The sequence below is a fragment of the Zingiber officinale genome, chromosome 3B (assembly GCF_018446385.1).
Source record: "Zingiber officinale cultivar Zhangliang chromosome 3B, Zo_v1.1, whole genome shotgun sequence".
Classification (NCBI taxonomy): domain Eukaryota; kingdom Viridiplantae; phylum Streptophyta; class Magnoliopsida; order Zingiberales; family Zingiberaceae; genus Zingiber; species Zingiber officinale.
Genome location: NC_055991.1, coordinates 30,291,610 through 30,318,385, shown reverse-complemented (window position 1 = coordinate 30,318,385; position 26,776 = coordinate 30,291,610). Strand labels below are relative to the sequence as shown.

The 26,776-nt window shown below is 44.0% G+C and overlaps 1 long non-coding RNA gene and 1 pseudogene across 2 annotated transcripts; one reads left to right on the top strand and one right to left on the bottom strand.

The window, feature by feature from the left end:
* Positions 1-817: 817 nt before the first annotated feature.
* Positions 818-2,898, bottom strand: LOC121968178. 2 transcript variants are annotated; one of them, XR_006107980.1, is made up of 4 exons: positions 2,611-2,898; positions 2,135-2,211; positions 1,259-1,339; positions 818-870 (listed from the first exon to the last, which is right to left on the bottom strand). It is a non-coding gene; the product is annotated as an uncharacterized LOC121968178 (long non-coding RNA). The 2 variants fall into 2 exon arrangements; XR_006107981.1 differs by lacking the exon at positions 1,259-1,339 and having other exon boundaries at positions 824-870; positions 2,611-2,892.
* Positions 2,899-6,863: 3,965 nt separating this feature from the next.
* On the top strand, positions 6,864-10,482 carry LOC122054791 (annotated as a pseudogene).
* The last annotated feature ends 16,294 nt before the right edge of the window (positions 10,483-26,776 follow it).

Sequence of the window (26,776 nt, the reverse complement as noted above, 5' to 3'; positions counted from 1 at the left end):
AGTAGACCAAAACTTGCTAAAAATCCTTGAGTACAAGTCATACATCACACACCACTACAAGAAAAAAGCTAATAGACAACGTTTTTAAAGCGTTGTCTTTGTGCCTGAAAAAGCGTTGTTAAAGGCACTGTTGTTAAAAGTCTGCTCAACGATAACGCTTTTAAAGCGTTGTCGTTTGTAGCTAAGACAACGCTTTAAAAGCGTTGTGTATTTTTTGCAAAAACATCATCTTTGCAACGCTTTAAAAGCGTTGTTGTTTTTGGCAAAGACAACACTTGTGCAACGCTTTAAAAGCGTTGTCTTTTTAAAATAAAAAAAAATCTATTTACAAAATCATTTTTTTTATATTTACAAAACTATTAATTTTCTTTTACCATATCTAGATTTGAATTTGACATATAAAATAACATTAATTAGCTCAACTAATGATTTCAAACTTGTACCAAAACAATAGAATTCAATTACAAAGTATTAGTATTTACAGGAGAATTCAACTATACACAAAGACTAAATAGTTCTGTTTCAAAGTATAGTGACATTCGAATTTAAAACAAAAAAAGCACAAAATAGCTAGTCGGCCTCGAAGAATGATGCGACGAGGAGTACACTTTGGCCTTACGCATTGGACAGGTTTTTCACGATATTTACCTGGCCTCACGCCTTTTTTCGGAGATTTGGTGCTCAGGTTCATGACTAAAGCCTCCATAGAGGCAGTCTCAAACAAGTCTTTGCCAGCCATCTCTTGTTGCCTCCACTGATGGAAGTGTTCCAACAATGCCTGCACTGACTCCCGCAACTGCTGCAGAACAGAGTGTAGGAGACGACCCTTCTACCGTTCCACTCATTGACATCCAAACCACCAATCGCTTACTGAAAGAAAGGTAAACAAGCAGATCATAATTGCAAACAGTTATTTGTAGAGAATGTAGAATGTCATGCTTCATAATTGCAAGAGATGGACACTTTACTAATGGAAAAAATGAAATCATAATGTCTAGAAATGATGGTAAAGAGGTGTTAAAGTTTGTAATTTGACACTTTACTACACCTTGTTGAAACAAATGGTTCTATGTTCTAGAGTGGAAGTTGTACCAATTATATATTAGTAGCTCTCAATTCAGCATAAAAGATGAACACAGTCTAATTCCAGACTGTCGATCTTCAATTGGACAATATCACTCACACAATCTTGATATGAGCAAAGAGAACAAAATGATATCATTAGCAAAGGTAAGTTAAGAAATCAAGTTGTTGCTACCTTGTTCTGAAACTTTGTCAAAGATTGTTGTTCGTCCTTGAAGGATCAATAACATCAAATTACTTTGAAACAAAGGGTTGGCTGTGACAGCAGAAATAGTCAGCAAATGGACAGGTATTCCTGTATCGAAGCTGCAATAATCTGAGAGATAAAATCTACTGTATCTGGAAATTCAATTTGTCAGAAACCTTCCACGAAACAGAACTAAGAGATACAATGTCCATGGCCAATCCATTGAAAATATGAGAGTGCAGGAAAAAACTAACAAGCATTGCTGATAATGGATTCCAAAGAAGCAAGAAGTTGCTTCTTGTTGTTGAGGAGCCTATGGTAATAAAATACAAATTATTAATGATAAACATACACATGAAGGAAGATTGTTATATATAATTACACATACCTTTACTACTTCCCACATAGCCTTTTTTCTACCTTTCCTTCCCTTGTTTGAATTAAACAATCTTAAGGCCCTTCATATGTTAATGATTTTTTATATATGAGTTTTGTATTAACATAAATGCTTAATAAAAATAAATATGAACTCACATTTCCACTATATATTTCCAATCCTCATCATGAATGCGGTGCCTTAGAGAATCCAACAAACATCATAGGAACATAAACTAGAGCATGTGACAAAACCTAAACTAATTACATTCAAATAAAGAACAAACATCATAGGAACATAAATCACTAAACTAACAAGCATTACTTGGAATTAAACTAAAGAAATTGTATCAACTAAAACCTATACAATGGAAGAGAAATTTAATCAAACACTTGATGGGCATGAGTCAATGAAATCATAATGTGTGCAAATTGAAATCATAATATCAGATATATTAATCAAAATATTATAAAAGTGCTAGGTGAAACCTGAAACAGAAGAGACCGTTGTTTTGTCTCTGGATCAAATTGCTTTGAGACCCTATACCCTGGCCTCCCAATCTTAACTGCAAGGATAGTGCAATGTAACAACGAAGCACCAGTAATTGATTTTATAGAGTTCCAGAATATATAGATATATTAGTTGCAATGTCCCTATGTTAATCTAACTGAGCATTATATAAAAGAGAACATGGATACAACTTACAAGTAATAAAAGTGTCAAAGTACAAATTTCTCGAGCAGAAATAAATTACTCAAAAATAGAGAAAAGAGAAGAAACTGTAAACAAAACAGCTTATCCGCACAATTAACTACTAAATGATCAGATTACACCATGATCTAAATTCAACTACACATGTGCTATTCTAAATTCAATTAACCAATGTGATCCAATTTATCCCTAATTCAACACATAAACCTATCTAACAATCATCTACATCATGTATCAAAACCCCTACACATACCTCAAGCTCAGCCCCTTCTGTTGATCCCCAATCCAGAATCGTTACTGCCATGAAAGAGTAGTTGATGGGACCAAAGAACACCACAGAAATAAACTTCCCTGCTGGAATCTTTCTCACGTAAGGTTTAGAGGCAATCAACAGTTCACTTTCTGCTGATCCTCAACCATAGATGGTTGCTGCCGGAAGAAGACTCCCCCACCAGATTACCTCAATAATCGAACGTCTCTGGCGAGCAAGGGAAAAGAAGAATCGGTCACACAACATCTCAACAACCCACAGAGTACAATGCCTTACCTCCAAGATCCGGCTAGGGCACAGCGCCACAAGAGGAAGAGGAGGAATCGAGGAAAGGTCCGGCGCTGAGGTTTGTGGGAAATCAAAGAAGAACAAGATAGCTCATCCTTGAGGCTCCGGGAATAAATCTACACCGGTGGTGCCGAGGAAAGAAGAAAAGGTCCGGCGAGAAGCAGGCGATCAGTCGTGCCCTAGGTATCGATTACTGAAGATGGCTTGGACTACGCCAGTATCGTCGAGATCCGAAGACTTCCTCCTCAAGTGACACTGTCGATCACCGAAGGTCGAAGCTCCGTTCCGTCGTCTTCGAGTCATCCACGAGAGAGAGCGCGTCAAGCAGAGGGGAGATCTGGGAAGAGAGGAATCGGGCACGCAGAGCAGAAGTCGAGTTCGGGATTAAAAGGATCGGCGTCTTTGACCCACTAAAAATCAAGAAGCGTTGTCATATACACTAAAAAAATGGTAATAGACAACGTTTTTCAAGAAGCGTTGTCTTTGACCCACAAAAATCACTAATAGACAACGTTTTTTAAAAAAGCATTGTCTATTAGTAAGAACATAAAGAAATAGACAACGCTTTTTACTAAAAGCGTTGTAAAAGGAAAAAAGACAACGCTTTTTAAAAAAAGCGTTGTCTTTTAAGTGTTGTAGAATCCCGATTTTCTTGTAGTGCACATATATAAAATGCATAACAAGGAAACCAAAAACCCACAATATATGAATCTGTCGTGACATATAGTGGGGACTAGCGACTGGAACCTCTCGACAGCATCAACCTGAAATAGTACATATCCTTAATTAGTTTAATATATGTTACGTTAACACCTCTCTTTTCTAAAATACTCCATATAATTTCTCTTGGTACTCTATCATAAGCTTTTTCTAAGTCAATGAATACCATGTGTAGATATTGTTTTTGCTCCCGATATTTTTTAATTAATTGTCTAAGAAGATATATAGCTTCTATTGTCGACCTTCCAAGCATGAACCCAAATTGATTTTCTGTGAGTGTAGTCTCCTTCCTTAATATTTTTTCTATTACTTTTTCCCAAAGTTTCATAGTATGGCTCATTAGTTTAATATCACTATAGTTTGCACAATTTTGTACGTCTCCCTTATTCTTATATAAGGGAATTAGAGTACTTATCCTCCATTGATCAAGCATTTTTTTCATTTTCAATATCATGTTAAATAATTTTGTAAGTTATTCAATACCTTATTTTCCTAAGCACTTCCATACCTCTATCGGAATATCATCTGGTCCAATGACTTTTTCATTGTGTATCTCATTTAAAGTTTGTTTTATTTCTGAAGTTTGAATTCTACGATAAAATTAAAATTTCTATGCTCATTTGACCTACTTAAATTACCTAAGTTAAGTTGGTCACCTAAACTTTCATTAAAAAGTTGATGAAAATACCTCTTCCATCGTTCTTTTATTTCTCCATCGTTTACTAATACCCTATTACATTTATCTTTAATACATTTTATTTGGCTAAGATCTCTAATTTTCCTTTCTCTTACTTTAGCTATTCTATAAATGTCTCTTTCCCCTTCTTTTGTATCCAATTTTTGATATAATCGTTCAAAAGTTTCACTTTTTGCTTCACTCACTACTTTCTTAGCTTCTTTCTTGGCTATTGTATATTTTTTTTAAGTTTTCCTCGTTCTTACAAATATATAATTACTTATAAGCTATTCGTTTTTTCTTCACTTTCTCTTGTACTTACTCATTCCACCACCAAGATTCTTTATTTAGTGGTGCATATCCATTTGACTCACCGAGTACACTCTTAGCTATTATTTTCAACTTTGATATCATCTTATCCCATGCTATATTAGAGTCATCGTATATTTCACCTTATGTTGGTACTTCTACCTTCTCTTTAAATATATTTTGCTTCCTATCCTTTAACTTCCACCACTTAATTTTAGGAATCGTATATATTTTCTTTCTATTAATACTATGTTTAAGGCGTATATCTAACACTACTAACTTATGTTGGGTAGTTAAGCTTTCTCCAGGGATGACTTTGCAATCTTTACAAATCTTTCTATCCTTCTTCCTAACCATAAGAAAGTTAATTTACGATTTATTATTCCCACTTTTGAATGTGACTAAGTCTTCTTTTCTTTTCTTAAAAAATGTATTAGCTAATATAAGGTCATATGTTATCGCAAAATTTAATATAGTTTTCCCTTCCTCATTCCTCGTTCCAAACCCATAACTCCCATGTACTCTTTTATATTCCTCATTTTTCACTCCGGCATGCTCATTTAGAACACCTCCTATTAAAATCATTTCATTTGGTGAAATATTTTGTAATATTTCATCTAAGTCATCCCAAAATCTTGATTTGGTAGCTTCATCTAATCCTACCTATGGTGCATATACGCTAATTATGTTCATAGTTTCTTTCACCGCTATTATCTTAAGGACTATAATTTTATCCCCTTTTCTAACTACTCCTACAACTTTATCATTTAACAAACTATCTACAATAATACTCACTCCATTTCTTGCTTTACTCTTTTCAGTGTAGTATAACTTAAAACCCGAGTTCTCTATCATCTTTGCCTTCTTGCCTATCCATTTTGTCTCTTGTACACACAAAATAGTAATTCTTCTCCTAATCATCATATCTACTACCTCCATTGATTTAGAGAGTTCCTATGTTCCATGTTTCAAATCTTAGATTATTAGTTTTCCTATCATATTTGTTCTTATCCAACCTATGGTGTGAGAACTCTTGCCTATTTAATACTACATCCAAGTTCTCATAGAGATGTAGCGGTCCTTGCTGAGACGTTACAGTTGGAACCTGTAATGCGAACTCTTGCATATTTAGCACTACACCCGAGTTCTGAAGATATAGCGGTCCTTGCCAAGACGATACAGTCGGACCCTACAACACGTTCTTTCTGGGGAACAACCTAGCATTAACACAATAGTTTAATGGATCTATTCATTGAATATTTGCCATAGTTTTGACGTTGGTCGGCAACCTAACGCAACCCTCCTCCTTTATCCGGGCTTGGGATCGACCATGACCGGTCGTCATGGGCGGAGTTAAAAAAAAGGGCAGCCCGTGCACGAAGCTCCCGTTATGCGGGGTCTTGGGATTCATTGTACGCAGCCTTACTCTTCTTTTTGCAAGAGATTGTTTTCAAGATTCGAACCCGTGACTTTTTGATCATAAAATAACAACTTTATCGTTACACCAAAGCTCCCTTTCGAAACCATCGAAACTGAAATTACAGATACAGTGGTGTAATTATTTGTGATTTGTTTTTTGTCGCTCCGTTGGATTTAAATGTAATAATGAAGACACGAGCCGGCAAAAATCTGCGTTTTAAACTTAGTTTAGTTCCACTAGGCATTGCTATTGGGTTTTACTTTACATGGCCGCATGATCTTAAAGTTGACCGGAACCATACTGTCTAAGTTTTCATTTAGGAACACTTGTGATTTTGTTTCTTGAGATTAGTGTTTGGATCTGTCAATTGCTTCTTGGGTCCAGGTTTATAATTTATTTTAAGATTTTAGTTTGGATCAGGTTACACGGCAATCCTTTTAGTCACTGATAAGGTTTAGTCACTTAATTTTGTTTTCCTAAATCTAAACTTTGCAATGTTTGCTATGTCTGAGTATTTAGCCAAACTAATCTTTCTTGGGTTTTAATTGGATAAGGTGTTTATCAGGAAAAATCAATAGCCTTTATAGTTTGTATAATAACTTGTTTATTTATAGAGGAGATAACCAATGCAGGCTGGACTAGCATGTATTAGGATTCACATTTTGGATCCGTCATAAATATATTGCTGATTGGGACACATAAATTTACTTAGGCATCCTAAGACTATGCACCTGATATTGAATTTCATGTTCTAGTTCTAGTATCCATTAGATGATTTGGAAGTAACTCCATCATTGTTTGTTTCAGCATAATTTGCAGACAATGGTTGATTATGACAAGGAGTGTAAGATCTGTAAACGTCCATTTACTGTCTTCAGATGGAGGCCAGGACGTGATGCAAGGGTACAAGAAAACTGAAATTTGTCAGACGTGCTGTAAGCTGAAGAATGTCTGTCAGGTGTGCATCCTTGATCTTGAATATGGGTTGCCAGTTCAGGTTCGGGACACTGCACTTGCTATCAAGTATCAACTCTAATGATGCCATCCCACAGAGTGATGTGAATAGGGAGTACTTTGCTGAAGAACACGACCGCAAGGTATGTTCCATTACAAACTTGTCTTTGTAGTTTTTCTATTTGTTTCTACCATTACATCAAACTCTTGCTGGGTTTTTTCGTTCAGACACTATATAGTTGGGGTCATGAATGCACCTAGTCAAAATTGTTTACTTGTCTTTACTGGTTTTCTTACTATTTGTTTTCCTTTAGCATACTCTATATTTGGCTTGTTCAACAGCAAGGCTAACCGAGGTTATTGACACAATTGACTCGTTACTTGTTTGGGCACAAAGGAAATTTGAGTTTGATCTTTTATATTTAATTCGCAGACAAACCTAGTTGTATAAAAAATAGATGTTTAATAATTGATCAAACTGATTGTATCTCAGGACTCTTATAATGTCCCTTTATTTCATTCAAATACCATCAGCAGTTTTTTTTCCTGCAGAAAGCATTTTCAGATAATTGTCCTGGGCATTGTCTTGTAACACCTATCTCAATTCAGAACATTGTTGATCAATAATATTCAAAATATATTAATCCATTGGTCATTCCATTTTTCTATCTCTTGAATGACATATGTTTATTTGTTATTCAGTTCAAAGCCAATTGATCTGGATTAATCAAAATTGGCCACTTTTGCTTCTGCCAAAATTGGGTGGTAGAGGTTGATTTTTTAGTTCCTGTCCTTTTTCCTTTTTTTTTTTTCAGGTAAACAATGCCTAAGGATCACACGACTTCGAAACCTCTTTTCAATTTTGACCGGCTTTTTTTATATTACGTTTTATATGTTCAGTTTCAGATCTACTAAGAACTTTTAGTTCATATTTCCTACAAGGGAGTGAAAGTGTTGCGGAAAAAACTCTCACCTTCCCTACCTTTTTATCTCCTTCCCTCATAGGCGGACGACCTGAGTTTCCAATATAGTTCATGGAGTCAAAACATTGGGTTCAGTTGAGCTAAAACTCTTAATACAGTCACAGCTTGGTAGAATAGGAATAACAAAATTAATAATTTTAAAAAGAAAAATTAATAAGCTAAGGAAAAATGGTTAAGTAAAAAATTTGTTTATTGCTGAATCAATCAGGATTTGATTGTTATAGACAAATTGATCTGTAGTGGTTGCTCGTTCATATCATAATATTCAGCTATATTTTTATATTATTAGGTAAACTTTGCTATTCCAGATCGTTAATCTCCCAAAGTAGATATTATAAACTTCAGAAGCTTACTCTCTCACCTTCCTACTTATCCATCTTCTATATTTTCTGTCAGTTCATGCTGTGACATTAAAGATTGCGGTCTGGGTAATTGAGTTTAGCTTCTTTTTTTTTTCTGTTTGTTCTTTGATATTGATCCATGAGTTTTTCGCCCTTTATATTTTTGGTTTTCATGTCTTGACACTTACAAATCCTCTTTTTTTCAGGCCAGAGCTGGCGTAGATTATGAATCTTAGTATGGAAAAGTGCATCCAAATGATACCATTCTAAAACTTCAAAGGACAACTTCGTATTACAAAAGAACTCGGACCCATGCTTGTAACTTCTATATGCGTGGAGAATGTACACGAGGTGTCGAATGTCCCTACCGACATGAAATGCCTGAAATTGGTGAATTATCTCAACAAAATATAAAAGACAGATATTATGGGTATGTATGCTAAATTTCCATTTGTAGTCTATGCTATACTTTGTGAATGAAAAGAGAATTTTTTTAAAGTTGAATTAAAACTAGTTAACTGATTCAAGTGTAGATAGCATGACATACTGGAAAATCTGTTACTTGGTAGCCGACATGGATATTGATCCAGGTGTCTAACATCTCAATTTCAGAAAGTTCTTATGTGCGTATTGGTATTGGTACTCAAATCATCACGCATATTAAATTCTAAAATTGAACCTTTTCTCTATCTGTCATGCACACAGGCCTATATTTATAGCACATAACCAGCTGTGCTTTATCCCAGTGAAACCCATATTTAGTTCCTTTGGTTTCTTTGCTTCCACTTTATTAAGAGTTCATTTCCCTAGTTTGCTCTAATTAGGAGCGCGTTATAGCAACAGTTGTCTATGTCCTTTTAACTGACACTTTCAAAACCTAACCAAATCTCCTGGTTCAACTGGTTAGCTCAAGAACTAGAGTCCAAACCAATTGGATTTAGTAGATGCATCATGGTTGAACCCAGTTTGCACATGTCATCCGGATAAAACAAGTTCTCTGGTTGCTTTTATTTTTCGTCACTTTTATTAAGATCTTATTTGTATACTTGCACCATTTTCGAAATGTCTGATCTAGAAGAATGAGATATAAATGTTGTTTACTTATGGTTTCTTAAGGAAAAGATGGTTTTTTTTTTTTAATTTAAGAACAAACAAGGGATATAGTATTTGGAGTTTTGTGTGATGGGAGATTATTGTTTTTTTTTCTCAAATTGCTTGCAATGATGTCTAGAATTCTAGTTATTTGGTTAAATTTTTTTTCTTCTACTACTAACTACATGGAGTGAATGAACCTGTTGAATTGAGACTTTCGACTAGAGATGATCTTTTCTTTCACATGCAAAATGAATGACCCCGTTGCTATGAAACTTCTAGGCAAGGCTGGGGAAATACCCTCTCTAAATCCTTCAGATGATGAGAGTATATAGACCCTTTATGTTTTGGACTTGATGCACGAATCTCAGAACAGGATCTAAGAGATAACTTCTATGTCCATGGTGAGATAGAATCCATCAGAATGGTGCTTCAGCTAGCATGTGCATTTGTAACTTGCACCACAAGAGGAGCAGCTGAAAGAGCTGCAGAGGAGCTCTCTAACAAGCTGGTCATAAAGGGAATTTGATTGAAGCTGATGTGGGGGTGGGCCTCAGGCCCCAAAACCAGAGGGAGAGGTGCCGGATGATGATGCTGCTAGGCAAGGAGCTGTGTTTCACACAGGCAAGGTCAGTCATATCTCAGCAGCAGAGCAACCAGCAGCCTCTTCTACCTGGATCTGAGAACCGCTCTCTGCCGCCACTTCACTATTTCAACATTCCCGCGCCACCACAAGCTGGACGAACATTCTACCCCTCCATGGATCCTCAAAGGATGGGTGCTGTAATCCCCTCACAGGAGGGAGGTGATACAAGTGTGGATCAGAGAAGCAACCGGAGCAGCAACTGCCAAACCATCAGGGGCACAATTGTTCCATGGCTCCTCCCCCATTCGCAGGGTCAGTTTCCAACATATTATCCACCATATGGCTATATGGCACTGCCGCCACCTTACCAGCAACAGCAGAATACAGCAGAATGGCCCTTACCCACCAATGATGGCGTCACATCCTCCAGCGCTGCCACCGCCATCTTCAGCGCATATCCTGAAGGCCCACCTGGACCATCGTAGTTTGAATCGAAGGAATGAAATGGAATGGAATTTGAACCCTACTCTCTCTCTCCCCTATCACTTGGATCCCCCAAACCAAGGTTTGTCTCCTCTTGTTTTCTTCTCTCTCCCTCCCTCTGCTAGTCCGCTGCACAATTGAAGGTCCAATAATGCAGTTCAGTTTTGTGGAGTCACTGATTGTGCCTAATGGAGAAGTATGTATCTGATCCCGTCCGGAAGTTGAGTCGGATGAAGGTGGACTTTGGTATACTGGAAGTTAACGAAAAGTCGTCAAGGCGTCGGATCTACCTAGTACCCCCCTTGGAAAAGTCCACACAGGCGACTGACGAAGGAAGATGACTAGGATGAAGACCCTGTGGCTCTGCACACACTCAAACGATCTCCCCTGTCGTTAAAGACCAGAAATTAGGGAAAAAGTCCCCGGGTCAGGTCCTCCGACGCTCAAGTCAGGTACTTTTTCCCCAGAAAGCTCAGAGAAAGGACGAAAAGTAAAGACTAGTGAGAAATGACGAGTGAATGTACTTGCATAAGGGACAAAGCATCCCTTTTTATACTGCAACTGATGCTTCTGGGACCTCCCCAGTGTCAGGGAATATCGGTTGTCAGGCTGTCTAGCGATGAATGACACGTGGCTTCTCTTGATAGGCTGGTGACGGAACCAAGGTTGGAATGAGCACCGACTGTTAGCATATTCCCTGACACACTGATGATTTTCTGACACTCTCTGACAGGCGGTTACGATTATTCATCTTGTTTGTCTTGTAGTGCCTGGACGCTATGTTTGTATCCTGACCTGCTTATACTGTTATTGACCTGAACGCCAGAGATGTATCCCAACTTGCTTCTGCTATCCATGCCTTGCACGTTTCGACCTGCCTGACTGGTCTGTTTCCCAACCTGTATCTGTTTACTGTTATCCATGGCTTGCACGTTCCGACCTACCCGACCTGTATGTTTCCCGACTTGTATCTATCTACTGTTATCCATGACTTGCACATTCCGACCTGCCCGACCAACCTGTTTCCTGACCTGCTTTCATCTATTGTTATCCATGACTTCTATGTTTCAACCTGTACGCTAGTCTGTGTTCCGACCTGCTTCTGTTTATTGCTATCCATGGCTTGTACGTTCTGACCTGCCTGACCGGCCTGTTTCCTGACCTGTATCTGTCTATTGTTATCCTTGGCTTGTATGTTCTGACCTGCCTGACCGCCCTGTTTCCCGACCTATATCTGTCTATTGTTATCCTTGGCTTGTATGTTCCGACCTGCCTGACCGACCTGTTCCCGACCTGTATCTGTTTATTGTTATCCTTGGCTTGTATGTTCTGACCTACCCGACCAGTCTGTTTCCCGACCTGTATCTGTCTATTATCCTTAGCTTGTATGTTCCGACTTGCTCGACCGGTCTGTTTTCGGACCTATACTTGTTTACTGTTCCGCCCGAAGCCTTTCCTTTAGCGCCTTTATCTGGCCTGTGGACCCACTTCTTAGCCATACCCGGCCTAGGGATCCATCCTTCAACTATAGTCGGCATGTGGCTTCAGTTCTCAGCTATACATGGCCCGTAGGTCCACTTCACGATCATTATAGAGGCTGCTTATGGTCCGACTTGCCTCATTAGCTGAGACTTTGACCTTGGCCATGTAAGCTTGCCTTCTGACCAGCCACGGAGGCTGGACTTTTGACATCCACGTAGGCTTGACTTCTGACCTCCACGTAAGCTTGACTTCTGACCACATCATCTTACGGACCCCCCAAACATGCACTATATCACAAGCCTCCCCCTCAAGTCTAGTCGAAGGAGGTTCTAGTCCGACTGACTAGACCCACGTCCTTTTGCTACCTGACCTGGCTCCCGCGTCCTTTGCCGACCTGTCTTTCATCTATATTCTGCAAAGTTTCTCTCCCTCGTGGAAGACGAACGAGCTCCTTCACTGCGCATGCTAATTCCTCAACTTCCGGGCGTAGTCTCCTCCTATAAATGTTACACTGTTTCCCAAGCGTCGCCTCAAATCCTGAGGAAATCCCTTCACCTTCTCCTTCCTTATAAAAGGTCCAAGCGTCTAATGCCTTAAGCTATCCGCCTGCCATCACCATATCTTGCTTCTATGGAACCTTCAACAGAACCTGGCGAACTTGCTTCTCTACTCCGGCAAACTTCCCATCTACTGGAGTTATCAGCTCAGAAAGAAGAAGCCTCACTTCAGCAAATTGCCACTCTGACGGAATTAGTAGCTCAAAAAGAAGAAATCCTGCTGGAGACGACCGCAAACAGAGATCTTCAAGCGTCCCTTACTCATGAGATGGAAAGCCTCTGGCTGACCGCCAAATCCCGAACCTGAGCCGAAATCGCTCTCAAGCATAAAGCTCAATCGGACCTCCAGAGTCAGGGGCAGTATATTGTTTATTTGAAGAGGAAGCATGATGATGAAGTGGCTCTTTTAAAAGAGGAAGGATGGATCAAAGATGAGATTATTGGGCAACTGAAGCACACCATTGATCTTATTATAGAAGATCTAATTAAAGTCCGAGTTCATCTAACTAGAAAGGATCAAGCCTCTGGCCCTGGTAGCCGTGTAAATCCTTAAAAAATGTATCTCTGATTTTACCGAAATAAAGACTGTTTTCTGTGTTCCACTCATGTTGCTTACCTCATCTTCCTCCTACCTCATAACATATGATCCCCTGGCCGTAGCAAATGAGATGCTTGAGATGCGCCTACATTTCATATTTAGCGAACTGATATCTTGACATGGAACTTGGCTTGCTGCATTTTGCGTCGGCGGATATAAGGAGTACTGACCGAGAAAATCATTGCACCGAACGCGAAGGTCGTTGGGCGTGGGAGCCGACCAAGAAGGTCGTTGGACGTGAGAGTCTTGCTCACTTATAACTCGTACTGGGGCGAGAGTCTGAGACAGCGGACTGGGAAGGTCGTTGGGCGTGAGAGTCTTGCTCACTTATAACTCGCACTGGGACGAGAGTCTGGGACAGCCGACCGGGAAGGTCGTTGGACGTGAGAGCCTTGCTCACTTATAACTCGCACTGGGGCGAGAGTCTGAGACAGCCGACCGGGAAGGTCGTTGGACGTGAGAGCCTTGCTCACTTATAACTCGCACTGGGGCGAGAGTCTGAGACAGCCGACCGGGAAGGTCGTTGGGCGTGAGAGCCTTGCTCACTTATAACTCGCACTGGGGCGAGAGTCTGGGACAACCGACCGGGAAGGTCGTTGGGCGTGAGAGCCTTGCTCACTTATAACTCGCACTGGGGCAAGAGTCTGGGACAGTCGACCGGGAAGGTCGTTGGGCGTGAGAGTCTTGCTCACTTATAACTCGCACTAGGGCGAGAGTCTGGGACAGCCGACCGGGAAGGTCGTTGGGCGTGAGAGCCTTGCTCACTTATAACTCGCACTGGGACGAGAGTTTGGGATGGCCGACAAGGAAGGTCATTGGGCGTGAGAGCTTTGCTCACTTATAACTCGCACTGGGGCGAGAATCTGGGACAGCCGACTGGGAAGGTCATTGGACGTGAGAGCCTTGCTCACTTATAACTCGCACTAGAGCGAGAGTCTGGGACAGCCGACCGGGAAGGTCGTTGGGCGTGAGAGTCTTGCTCACTTATAACTCGCACTGGGGCGAGAGTCTGGGACAACCGATTGGGAAGGTTATTTCCCGACCAGGCTAGATATTGCAGACCTGGGGTCGTACTCCCGACCAGGGATTACTTGAAGGGATTGCTTTGACTTCACCTGCAATCAAGAAATATACCATATCAGATATATTGTGAAAACAAACATATTAACATCCTGCTCCGTCGTGACCTCGCCACATTCGAATTTCTTTCCCACCCATTTTCTTTGTCATTTCCCAAGAAAATTACATGGCAGACGTTTCCGTACGCCCGCTACTTTTCATGATTTTCTTATCACGTCCATCATTAATACTCTTCCTAGGGGCTGACACCTGTCTCATGCCTTTATTGCTTACGCCGTATGACGTCGCTGGCTCCACTCCTTTTTGTACACGACCTCCAAGACAAGCATGTTGTTCTGTGATCGGACGGTTTTGGGTGCTTTACCCAAAAATATACTCAACACCTCTTTTCGATATTCCCTAGGAAAACCCTCTTTATAAGCCCTAAAGGTAGTCCGCCGTCATTGCCTTGGGCGTTTCGACTGCCTTCTTCTTCGTGTTGCTTCGCCGTCTCTGGTGTCTTAGCCCTTCCCCTTCTAGACTATTCCAACCTGGTGCTCTTCCTCTTCTCGCCTGACCCCTTCTTCAACCTCCTTCCCATTGATAATGGCTGACGGTAAGGCCTCCTTGTGGTATTCGTGTTTCATTTCTGACATAGACAACCACGACCTGTCCATGATTCGGTCTGATCTGATGCTTAGCAAAGAGTACAAACTTCGTATCCCCACACCCAACGAGCATCCTTCGTCCCATCCTGAAGGTTTCATGATCGTTTTCCGGGATCAACTTCTGGAGGGCTTCCGTTTTCCCATCCATCCCTTTATTTCCTCTCTGAGCCAATACTTTGGCATCTGTCTTTCTCAGTTTGCTCCCAACTTTTTCAGAGCCGTTTGTGACACTATCATTCTATGCCACGTATATCAAATTCCCTTGACCGTTCAACTATTCCATCACTTTTATTCTTTCAAACGTTCGGAACCGGGAGTATTATGGTACAGGCTAGGCCTGGTTATAAGTTCTTCTCTGATATGTCTTCCTCCAAAAAGGGATGGAAGTCACGTTTCTTCTTTATTAGATTACCTACTTCCTCCCCCTTGGTCGAGCCGACCCCTTGGCGCCCTGATATTCCCTCCAACCTTCCTGTACATCACCATCAGTCATCCTGCGACGCTGCTTCAGAAAAACTTCAAGCAGTGAGTGTCCGCTTGTCTATACTACTACTGGAAGACTTTTTGTATTTGTTCGGACTCAGCCCAGTTCAGGCAGAGATAGGGGCTCCATTTGGTAAGACCCCATTTTCCTTTTTGTTATTCTTCGCTAACTGAGGTATCTTTCTTTCACTTTGCAGAGGCTGCCATGCTGTGAGCATATTCCTCAGATGTAAAACGTCAGTCTTTCTCTGTTTTGAAAGTCTTAAGTGCCGAGCTCAAGCAGGGCTTGGCGTTGTCCTCTCGGTCTACCCCTTCTGCCTCACAGCATGCCCCTTCTGCCTCATAGTCTGCTCTACCTGCGCCAGCCCCGGAAGAAGCTTCCTCGACTTTTCCCCCGGATGTGGCTTCTGTAGAAGACCTGGCTATTGTAGAGCAAGTCGACCTGGCCACTGTAGAACAGGTCGAGGAAGAGAGAGTCGCATCTCCCCCACCAGCCAAACGTCTACGGCTCCAGCGCAAGAGGAAGAGGATGATTCCAGCAATTCAGGCCTCTCCTCCTCTTCCTTCTGGCTGTCGCTTAGTCGCCACTTCTCATTCTTCGAAAGCCAGGGTTGCTTCTCCCGAACGGGAAATTGCTTCAGGGCCGGAGGTTCCTGTTATGTCACCTTGGATATCTGCCCCGACCCTCGGTCGTGATCAATCTCCCGAGCAAACCGCTCTTCCTGCTCAGGCCCCTTCTCCCGTGCAGACCCTTCTTCCTGCCACTGACCAGCCCGGGAGTTCTGCTACTTTATCTACCTCGCTCCCCCTAACCGCTCCGACCTCTACTTCTCGATCTCGGAGGAAAATTCGCAAGAAGTATGTCTTTACTGACTCTTGGTGCCTGCCTTCCTCCGTAGGGTCAGAGGCCACCGAAGAAACTGCTGAAGGGGCTCCTCCCCCTGTTGCCCTGGTTGAACTGTAGGGCGACTTAGCGGCATCATGGCGATCAGGCAATTGGAAGTTTTGGAAGAATCCCCCTATGGAGGGGCTAGATCAAGCGGCTTGTCAGATAGTCTTCATAAACTTTCTTGTATCAAGGCTCCTCTTGGTGCCTGCCTTCCTCCGCAGGGTCAGAGGCCACCGAAGAAACTGTTGAAGGGGCTCCTCCCCCTGTTGCCCTGGTTGAACTGTAGGGCGACTTAGCGGCATCATGGCGATCAGGCAATTGGAAGTTTTGGAAGAATCCCCCTATGGAGGGGCTAGATCAAGCGGCTTGCCAGATAGTCTTCATAAACTTTCTTGTATCAAGGCTCCTCTGCTGGAATCTCTCGTAATCTTCCTTCCTATATCTATCACAGGCCTATTCCGCCAATCTGAGTGACATTCAATACGTCTCTCGCTTACAAAAGGAGAACGAAGTATTGAAGGTTCGTCTTCAGGAGTTGGAGCTACCGCTAACTCCCCGAGATCCCCTCAACCCGACTCCTGGGGACTTAGCGAGTTATCTCCGATTGATCGGGGAATCTGCAGAGACTGCCCACAACATTTCCCATTCGGCTTTTCACAAGATAAAGACCTTGGAAGCGGCTCTGAGGACAAGCGAGTCCAAACTGACCTCAGAGGTGGAGAGGCGTCGCTCGCTAGCAGCTGAGCTGGATGAAAAGGACGCCCGGCTAGCCACATTATCCTCCGACCTGAAGAATCTATAAGAAACCCAGGAGACTCTTCAGAAGACTTTAACAGATGTTCAGGATCAGCTCACTTCCAGCGTCGACCGGGAAAAGACCATTCAAGGGCAATGGGAAGCCAGCCAAGCAACGCTTAAATCAATGCAGGCCGACCTTTTGCAAGCTCAAGAGAATGCTTCCCAAAGTCAACAAGATTTGACTTTGGCCCGAGCTGATGCAGAAAAGGCCAGATCTGCTACGGAGAAGGCCCGGGCTGAGCTGACAGATTATCAGGCGGGGGAAGTTGGTTGTCTGAGAGCCTACAGGCGAGCCTACGTCACCTCCCCCTTCTTCTTAAGGAAAATTGGAGGTCTGATGAATTTCATGGTATGCTGTGGCGCGGCCGGAGAGGCTCGTCAAATGTTTGAACAGAATCTGCTTCGCGCTGCCCCTTCAGAAGATTTCTTAGATACTGCTCGCATAATGAACGAGATTCCAGACGGGTCATTCCCCTCCTTCAAAGAGGATGACGACTTATTCCTCCTCCCCGAGCCTCCTGCTGACGCTGAGCCTTGCCCTCCTGAGCCTCCTGCTGACAATGATCCTGGATGTGGCTCTATATGCTAAACTTTTTAATGTAAACATGAAGCTATCAAACTTTCACTCAAACTATCTGCTTGTGAAATTATGGATTTGCTTTTTCTTTGAACTGTTTGTTCCTCTTATGATATGGCACGACCCTTGGTTTTCTATTCTCTTATAGTATGTAATGTTAACCCTCTTATCAGTTGCATCCCCCTGGTCTATTCTTTTCCCCATAATCCAGATAAGGATAAATTCAGACCGGGAATTTGAGCGTTAAGCCCAGACCAGGAAGGCGAGGGCACTTTTTCATAAGACAACTGTTGTGTCTCTTCCTAAGATCCATCTCCTCGTATTTGGTGTCGGCGTTTTTCCAAATATACCCTTAGGTGTTATTTTCAAAGAAGATCCAACGACTCTCTTTATTCCCGCCAATTGTTGGGCCCCGTTGGATGATGTCTGACGAAATTGCCCTTACAACCAGCGGCTATAAATATTCTCCACTCACTTTTGCCTTCAGACTTTTCACATCTTCTTTTCGCTTGAATCCATTAAACACTCCTGAACCCCTGAATCCCCGTCTTGACGTTGATAACTTCCCCGCTTGATCTTTTTTCCTTCTGTTTCTTTTCTCATGGCATCTCCCTCCTTTCTTTCTTCTCTAGCGGCGGTGTACTACCCTGGCTCGTCTACTTTTGACGAACTAGATCGGGATGACCTGCGGTACACCCATGGAGTTGAGGACGACGTACACGTGGTCATCCCCACCGGAGTGCACCAATTTTTCAATCCTCCTGATGGATATTGCACCTTCTTTAAGGAGCAATTTGTAGTCAGCCTTCGTCTTCCCCTTCACCCTTTCTTTTCTGATGTGTGCCGCCACTTCAAAATTCCTCTAGGATAACTATCACTGAATTCTATATGGCTCCTCTGCGGCTTCGTGGTACTCTGTGACGTTTGTGAGTTATCCTGGTCCACCCATTTGTTCCATTGCTTCTTCACCCTTCGGCGTCAGGAAGAGGGCACATTCCGCTTCTAACCTCGTCTTCAGACCGCTTTTTTCTCGCCCCTGCAACCTTCTGAGCCGAACTGGAGGAGAAAATTCTTTTTCATTCAATTCCCTCAGGGAGTAGAGTGGCCTCTGCGATGGCAATCATTACTTCCCCCTCCTCCAGAACTAGGGGAATTTCATCTTGATACCTCCTACCTAGAAGCTTCGTCTCGTTTAGTCGGCTGGCAGCTAAACTTAACGCGTCTGTTATGTGAAGAATTGTTGTCCTATTTCCGCCTGAGTTATCTTACACCTGAGATGCCTCGTTCCTTGGGTAAGCTTCTTTTCAGTTCTATTACCACTTTATAAGCATTTTATTTCTTCTATTATGGCTGACCTCCTACTTTATCTTGTGCAGCTAAAGTCTTAACCCGTGCTTTAGAGGTTCAACCCCTTTCGCTAAGTGACATGGAAATAATGAGGCGCGGTCGAGTTATCCTACAAAGAAGATCGCTCTCCTATTCGTCTTCAATCTCTGTCGATGGGACTTCTTCTGCAAATCTCCGACCTCCTCCTTCTCGCAGAGGATCTTCTAGTGTCCGACCTGCCCCCTTGGCTCGACCTACTCGACCCTGGACTGCGCGTCTAACCCGACCAGCCACCCCTGTTCGTCCCCGGGCTGCAACTACTGCTCATCCCCGACCTGCCGCTACAACCCGACCTTTCACCCTGACGCCCCTTCAGTCTATTGATCCATCTCGACCAACTTACATCCCGGGTCGCGGCCTCGGTCGAAGATTCGCCAATGTCCCCCATGCAAGCCCTGCCTTCAGAGAGGCTTCTCAGGCAGCTCGACGAGCCCGTTCTATGAATGATCGTGCGGAGCGCGATGTCCCCTCCTCTTTTCGGCGCAGGGCTTGGCTTCCCTCTGATGATTCTGATTTAGATGACCAGCCGTTAGCTCAGAGACTTCGTCACCGAGCCCCTCATCCTGTGCCAGACTCGGACCCTTCTGATGTTCCTCCTCCTTCACCTCCTGTGACAACCGCTTCTCCTCCTCCGCCTCCTATTGTGACTCCGACGCTTGTCCCGAGCCAGGCCGATGTTCCGTCTGATCCCTCCACGGTTCCAGTTGAGTATACATCAGCTCAACCTTCGCCACCAGTTCCACCTCCTACCTCGCAGCAGCATCAGAGCGCCAAGACCGGCCCCTCGCATCGCCCTTCACCAGCTACCTCGCCACCTGGGCCATCTACTGTACCCCCCCCCCAAGCTCCTTTTGGGTCGACCGTCGGGCTTTCTGGATCAGCCGCAGGGCCTTTTGGATCAGCTGCAGGGCCTTCACAGCCTTCATCCCCGGTTCATCATCATTATCGTACCACTACCCCTTCTGAGGCCGCACTAAGATCACGGCGAGATGTTCCCACTAGCTCTTTTACAATGAAAGGTCGTTTGGCTACTTTGTGGGAAGAGAGCATGCACCAGATGGAACACTTGTCCCCCCTTGCCCAGATGGAGAGATTTTCAGAACTGTATATCAAGGTAAGTCTCTATAATTGATTACTACCGCTATTATCATCCCCATCCGTATCAGATGTTTCTTTTACGTCTTAGGCCTGTGCCGAGTCCCTGACAATGAACTAATCCTTTCATGCTGTTTATCACCAAAACAAGATGCTACAGGACAAGGTTGCTGAACTGGAGCTGCAATTAAATGACCCTGCTCAGGCTAGTCATGCACTGAGAGATGAGTTAAAGGATTTAACCCGAAGGAAGAATAGCCTGGAAGTATCCTTGGTGATATCTGACCGAGAGCTTCAGGGTCTTAAGGAAGAAAAGAGCCAAGTCAAGGTTGTGCACCAACAACGCCTGGACCAACAAGCTCTAGAGCATCCGCGGGCTATTGATCAACTGACTTAGAAGCTGCGGGCTGCCGAAACTTTAGTACAGGAGAAGGACAAGAAATTAAAATCCCAGGCAGCCCAATTAACATCTCAGGCAGCAGAACTTCTGACAGCCCAGACTGAATTGGTTCAGGCCCGGACTACTGCTGAAGGAGTATCTACAGCTCTAGCCATCTATAAGGAAGGAGAGAACGACCGATGTCTACAGAGTCGCGCCTTGTATCTGCGATCCCCTGAATTTTGTACGCAGGCAGGACATTGCTTCTCCACCTCCGCTATATATGGTGCAGCCGGGACTCTACGACAGCTTTATGAACAGGGCTACCTAAAGTCAGCTCCTCCTCCTGAATTTTTAGATCATGACTGGATCCTCAAGGAGATTCCGGATGAGATTTTTGCTCCTTTCAAATAATTCTTCTTGACTATTTGTGTAAAATGACTTAACAATTTCTTGTAAATCACTTCGCTATTTTCCGCTTGCATTCAAAGGTTTAGTTTTTGCTAAAATTGCTTAGTTTTGTCGAAAGAAGCATTAGGACATACAATTTCCACTTTCATGTCCACTCCTTGCTCTTTCCGGTCTGCTTCTTTCCTCGATCTGCTATCCTAGTTTGGCAAGTAGGTAATAGCTTGGCTTACAGCTTAGCTCGGCCTATCCTTCTTTGTATGCTCCATTATATTCTGTAAGGTCTCAAGTAGTTGGCGCTCCATGGTCGATCTAACTTCCGGCCTTAGCTATCTTGTAAATAGTAGGCTCCCGATAGCAACTTCTTGATAACTTTGTAGGGCTCATCCCACTGCGGTGCTAACTTGGCCACATCCCCTACGGGCTTGACTTACTTCCAGACCAGATCTCCTTCCCCAAAGAATCGAGGAATAACTCTTCTGTTCTAATTTTGTCTCATTCTTTGTCGATATGCCTCCAGCCGAGCCACCGTTCTATCACGGGTTTCGCTAATAAGATCCAGCTCAGCCAACCGTCGTTCTGTGTTTCCTTCGTCGTATAATGTCCTCCTGACCGATGGCACTCCGATTTTTATGGGTATGACTGCTTCATTGCCATAAACCAGATGAAACGGTGTCAGACCAATACTCTCTCGGGGTGTTGTACGATAGGCCCATAGAATGCTTGACAACTCCTCCACCCAGTGACCTCCCACATGATCCAGCTTAACCTTCAAATCTCGTACTATTTCTCGGTTGACTACCTCGGTCTGACCATTGCTTTGTGGGTATGCTACTGAAGTGAAGGCCTGCGTTATGCCAAACCCCATGCACCAGGCCTGGATTTTTTGTCCTTGAAACTGCCTTCCATTGTCTGACACCAGTTTGTGAGGAATACCGAATCGACAAAGAATGTTCTTCCATAGGAATTGGATGACTGCATCTTCTGTGATCCTGGCCAGGGCCTCTGCCTCCACCAACTTAGATAAATAATCTACCGCCACCAATAAGAAACGTCTCTGACCCGGAGCCATTGGAAATGGTCCCACAATGTTCATGCCCCACTGATCAAAAGGACATGAAACTATAGATATTCTCAGCAGAGCTGTCGGTCGATGTGTTAATTTTGATGTCTCTAGCAGGACAGGCATGTATTTACCAGCTTCTAAGCATCCCTCTGTAAAGTGAGCCAAAAATACCCGGCCAGGAGTACCTTGCAAGATAATGTCCGACCGCCAACATGATTGCCACAGCATCCCAGGTGTATTTCTCGCAAGGCCTGGTCGGCCTCCTTCATACCCAAGCATTTAAGTAAAGGTCTAGAGAAAGATCTTTTGTAGAGCTGATCCCCGATCATGACATAAGCATGTGCTTGCTTTCTGACCAGCCGCGATTCTTCTGGGTCAGTCGGTAAAATACCCTGCTTGAGATAGTTGATCATGGGTGCCCGCCAATCAATAGTTGCCTCCTTGTTGTTTTGCAGGTCTATCTGAGCTATAAGCAAAGTTTATGTCGTTGACCGATCTAACACCCAAGTGGTTAAGGAACTGACCATCTTTGCTAGCTCATCTGCCTTCTCATTTTCCGACCTGGGGATCTTAGTTACTGTGACTTCCGAAAATTCCTCTCTCATCTTCTCATAAGCTTCCCGGTATACTTGCAATTTATCACAGTTTATCATAAAGTTGTCGGTTACCTACTGAGTCACTAGCTGTGAATCTAAATAAATGATGATCCGGGCTTCCCCTACGTGCCGGGTTGCTTGCAGTCCTACCCACAAAGCTTCATATTCCGCCTCATTGTTGGTGGCTCGGAAATTCAATCGGATAGCTAATTGGAGTATATCCCCTTGAGGAGATATCAATAAAATCCCAACCCCGCTTCCTTGATGAGTTGTCGATCCGTCCACATAAACCTTCCATGTTTCTTCAGTGTTGGTCTGATGAATTTCTGTTAAGAAATCAGCTAAGGCCTATGCCTTAATGGCTGTGCACGGCTAATACTGTATATTGTATTCCCCCAACTCCGTCGCCCACTTGATAAGCCGACCGACAACTTCTACATTGGTCATGGCTCTTCCCATGGTGCTATTGGTCAGAACCGTGATAGGATGTGATAAGAAGTAAGGCCCTAACTGCCGAGCCATAAGGACCAACCCATAAACCAACTTCTCGAGGACCGTGTATCGAACCTCGGCTCCTTTCAATAGATGACTGAAGAAATATATGAGTCGTTGTACGTTGTACATTGTCCTGTTCCTTAACAAGCACCGCCCCTACAGCCTCGGGGGTAGCAGATAAGTAGACCCATAAGGGTTCTCCAATAACTGGCTTAAATAAAGAGGGCAAAGCCTCCAAGTACTTCTTCAGTTCCCCAAAAGCTCGGGTGCAGTCTTCGTCCCACTGGAATTTGGAGGTCTTCCTGAGCACTTTGAAGAAAGGGGCGGCCCGGTCTGCAAATCTGGAAATGAATCTTGACAGAGTTGTTATTCTGCCGACCAGCTTTTGAGTTTCCTTCAAATTTTGAGGAGGCTGCATATCCCGTAGTACCCGAACTTTCCCTAGGCTGGCTTCTATTCCCCGCTCGGTCACCAAGTAGCCCAAGAATTTTCCTCCTTTAATCCCAAACAAGCACTTCAAGGGATTCAGCTTCAGCCCGTATTGGCGGAGAGTTTGGCATGTTTCTTCCACATCCTTGATCAGGCTCACGGCTAACGGGGATTTGATAAGTATATCATCCACATACACCTCCACATTGCGCCCGATCTGCTCCCGAAAGATTTTATCCATCATTCTTTGGTATGTGGCTCCGGCGTTCCTAAGACACATACAAAAAGTACTGTCAACTGTAATGAAGCTAACATTTTCTTGGTCTTCCAACGCCAAAGGTATCTGATGATACCCCTGGTATGCATCCAGCATACAAATCTTTTCGCAGCCAGCTGTGGAATCTACCATCTGATCAATCCGGGGCAAAGGATAGCAGTCCTTGGGGCTAGCTCAGTTGAGGTCCCTAAAGTCTATACACACCCTCCATTTATTGTTGGGCTTCTTTACTAAAACCACGTTGGAGAGCCAGGATAGGAACTGCACTTCTCAAACATGTCTTGCTTTCCTAAGCTGATCCACATTGGCTCTGATTATTTTGTTCTGATCGGGCGAGAAGTTTCTTTTCTTTTGCTTGACATGTCGGGGAGTTCAGTAGTAAATGTAACTTATGTTCGGCTACTTCCGGCTTGACCCCAGACAATTCTTCTGTAGACCAGGCGAAGACCTCCTGGTTACGAATCAAGCATTGCACTAATTCCTCCTTGAGGGGAGAAGGAAGGTCGCTCGCCAAACGAGTTATACTCTCAGGCCGGTCAGAGTATACTTGCACTTCCTCCCAAGGGATGGATTCATCGGCCACAGGCAAAGACTCTTCTTGAACAACATGGACACCCCCATCTTGCCTCCTTTGATTTTTCCGAGCCTCCACTCGGACCATATCAATGTAGCATCGACGAGAAACCCTCTTCTCTCCTTTAACTTCGCCGACCTGCTCGCCAACAGGAAATTTGATTTTCCGGTGGAAGGTCGAAACAACGGCCTTAAATTCATGCAGGGCGGGCCTTCCCAAGATGACGTTATACGAGGAGGGGGAGTCCACTACTATGAAGGCGCTCCTCCTTATACACACCAAGGGCTTGGTGCCCAGAGATATGACCAGCTTAATCTGACCCATTGGTTTCACCTCATTGCCTGTAAATCCATATAGAGATGTGGCCACCGGCTGGAGTTCAGTAGCATCAATCTGCATCTCCTCGAATGCGGTACTGAATAGAATATTGACCGAGCTCCCGGTGTCAACAAAAACCCGAGCCACTCGGCTATTGGCAATGATGGCTTTGATGATAAGAGCATCATCATGAGGTAGCTCCAGGCCTTCCAGATCTGCCGGCCCGAAGCTGATAACAGGACCAACGGCCTGCTCTTGACTGCATCCAACAGTATGAACTTCCAGGCGATGCACATGGGATTTGCGTGCTCTCCCTGAATCTCCATCAGTTGGCCCCCCAGAGATCATGCCAATCTCCCTGATGGCAGCATTGCCTCTATTCTCGGCCTCCCGCGATCCTTCAGGTTCTTTTCCCCGACCAGGTTGATGAGTACTGGGTCCTACTAGGTCGGGGCGGGATTGCCCGGTCGGTCCAGCCGCGGCTCGTTGCTCTTCCATCATCTTGATTACCTGAGGGGTTAGCTCGGGCGGAGGTAAGCCCATCTCGGCAGCCCGCTTGGAATCCCAAGCAAACTGAAAACAGTGATTAGTATTATGAGTGCGAGATCGATGATAAGTGCAATAACGATTGCTCCATGGTCCTGGTCGAGGAGCATGCACAACTGCGACCTGGGGAGCTGGTCTGATCTCTGGCCCGGGATGGAAAGCAGGTCTGGCTTCACGAGCACGCGGCAGAGGTTGAGGAGGTGTTGAGGCACCCTTCTTTCCGGCTTATTGGTAGAGGGAGGTGGTCTTTCGGCTTTCCTTCGGGCTGCTTGTGCTTCTTCTACTTTGATGTAGCAAGCAGCTTTTTCCACCATCTCATCAAAATTCTGAGCAGGATTTTTAATGAGATCCCTGAAGAATTCTCCTTCCCCTAGCCCATGAGAGAATGCACTCATCAGAATCTCCGAGGTGGCGGTAGGGACATCTTGTGCCACTTGATTGAAGTGGTTGATGTAACTTCTTAAGGGCTCAGTTGACCCTTGTTTCAGAGCGAAAAGACAGTGATCTGTCTTCTGATATTTCTTACTACTAGCAAAACGGCGAAGGAAGGCCGTCTTGAAGTCCAGAAAACAAGTGATAGACCCTTGAGGTAATCCATCAAACCATTTTAATGCCGAGCCAGCTAGAGTGTTCAAGAAAACCCTACATTTGACAGCATCACTGTATTGATGTAACAGGGCTGCATTTTTAAATTTTCGTAAATGCTCTTCCGGGTCCTTGCTCCCATCATACTCTCCGATCGATGGGGCCCTGTAACCTTTGGGCAATCTTTCATTTAAAATTCAGGCCAAGAAAGGTACTTTATTGTCCGGATCTTCCGGGAATATTTTTGGTACTATGAGGGCCTTCCCCTTCTTTGAGTCTCTGGGCAAGGAGCTCTTAGCCATGGAGACTTGTGGTTGTTCTTTCTTGAGGCTATAGCCCTGGGGCTCTGGTTGATAATACCTCACACCGGGTTCCCGATAAGGAACCTGAGGAAATACCTCAGGATGTTTTCTTTTAGAGCCCCGATCTGAGACTGGGAGGGGCTCCTTGGAAGCTTTAGCAGGAACTTGTCTCGGTCGCGATACGGTCGCTTGCTTCTCGGAGGCTGCTCGCCTTTTGGCCTCCTTGAAAAGTTCATATTCTCCAGCAGTCATAGTGACATTGATGCGGCCAGACTCCTCCATCTTCACGTTCCAGAACAGGTTGTTATGTTTCCACAGACGACGCCAAATTTGATCCCGTCCGGAAGCTGAGTCGGATGAAGGCGAACCTTGGTGTACTGGAAGTTGACGGAAAGTGGTCGAGGCGTCGAATCTACCTGGTACCCCCTTGGAAAGGTCCACACGGGCGGCTGAGGAAGGAAGATGACCAGGACGAAGACCCTGTGGCACTGCACACACTCAGACGATCTCCCTTATCGTTAGAGACCAGAAACCAGGGGAAAAGTCCCCGGGTCAGGCCCTCCGACGCTCAAGTCAGGTACTTTTTCCCCAGAAAGTTCAGAGAAAGGACGAAAAGTAAAGACTAGTGAGAAATAACGAGTGAGCATACCTGCATAAGGGACAAAGCATCCCTTTTTATACTGCAACTGATGCTTCTGGGACCTGGCCAGTGTCAGGGAATATCGGTTG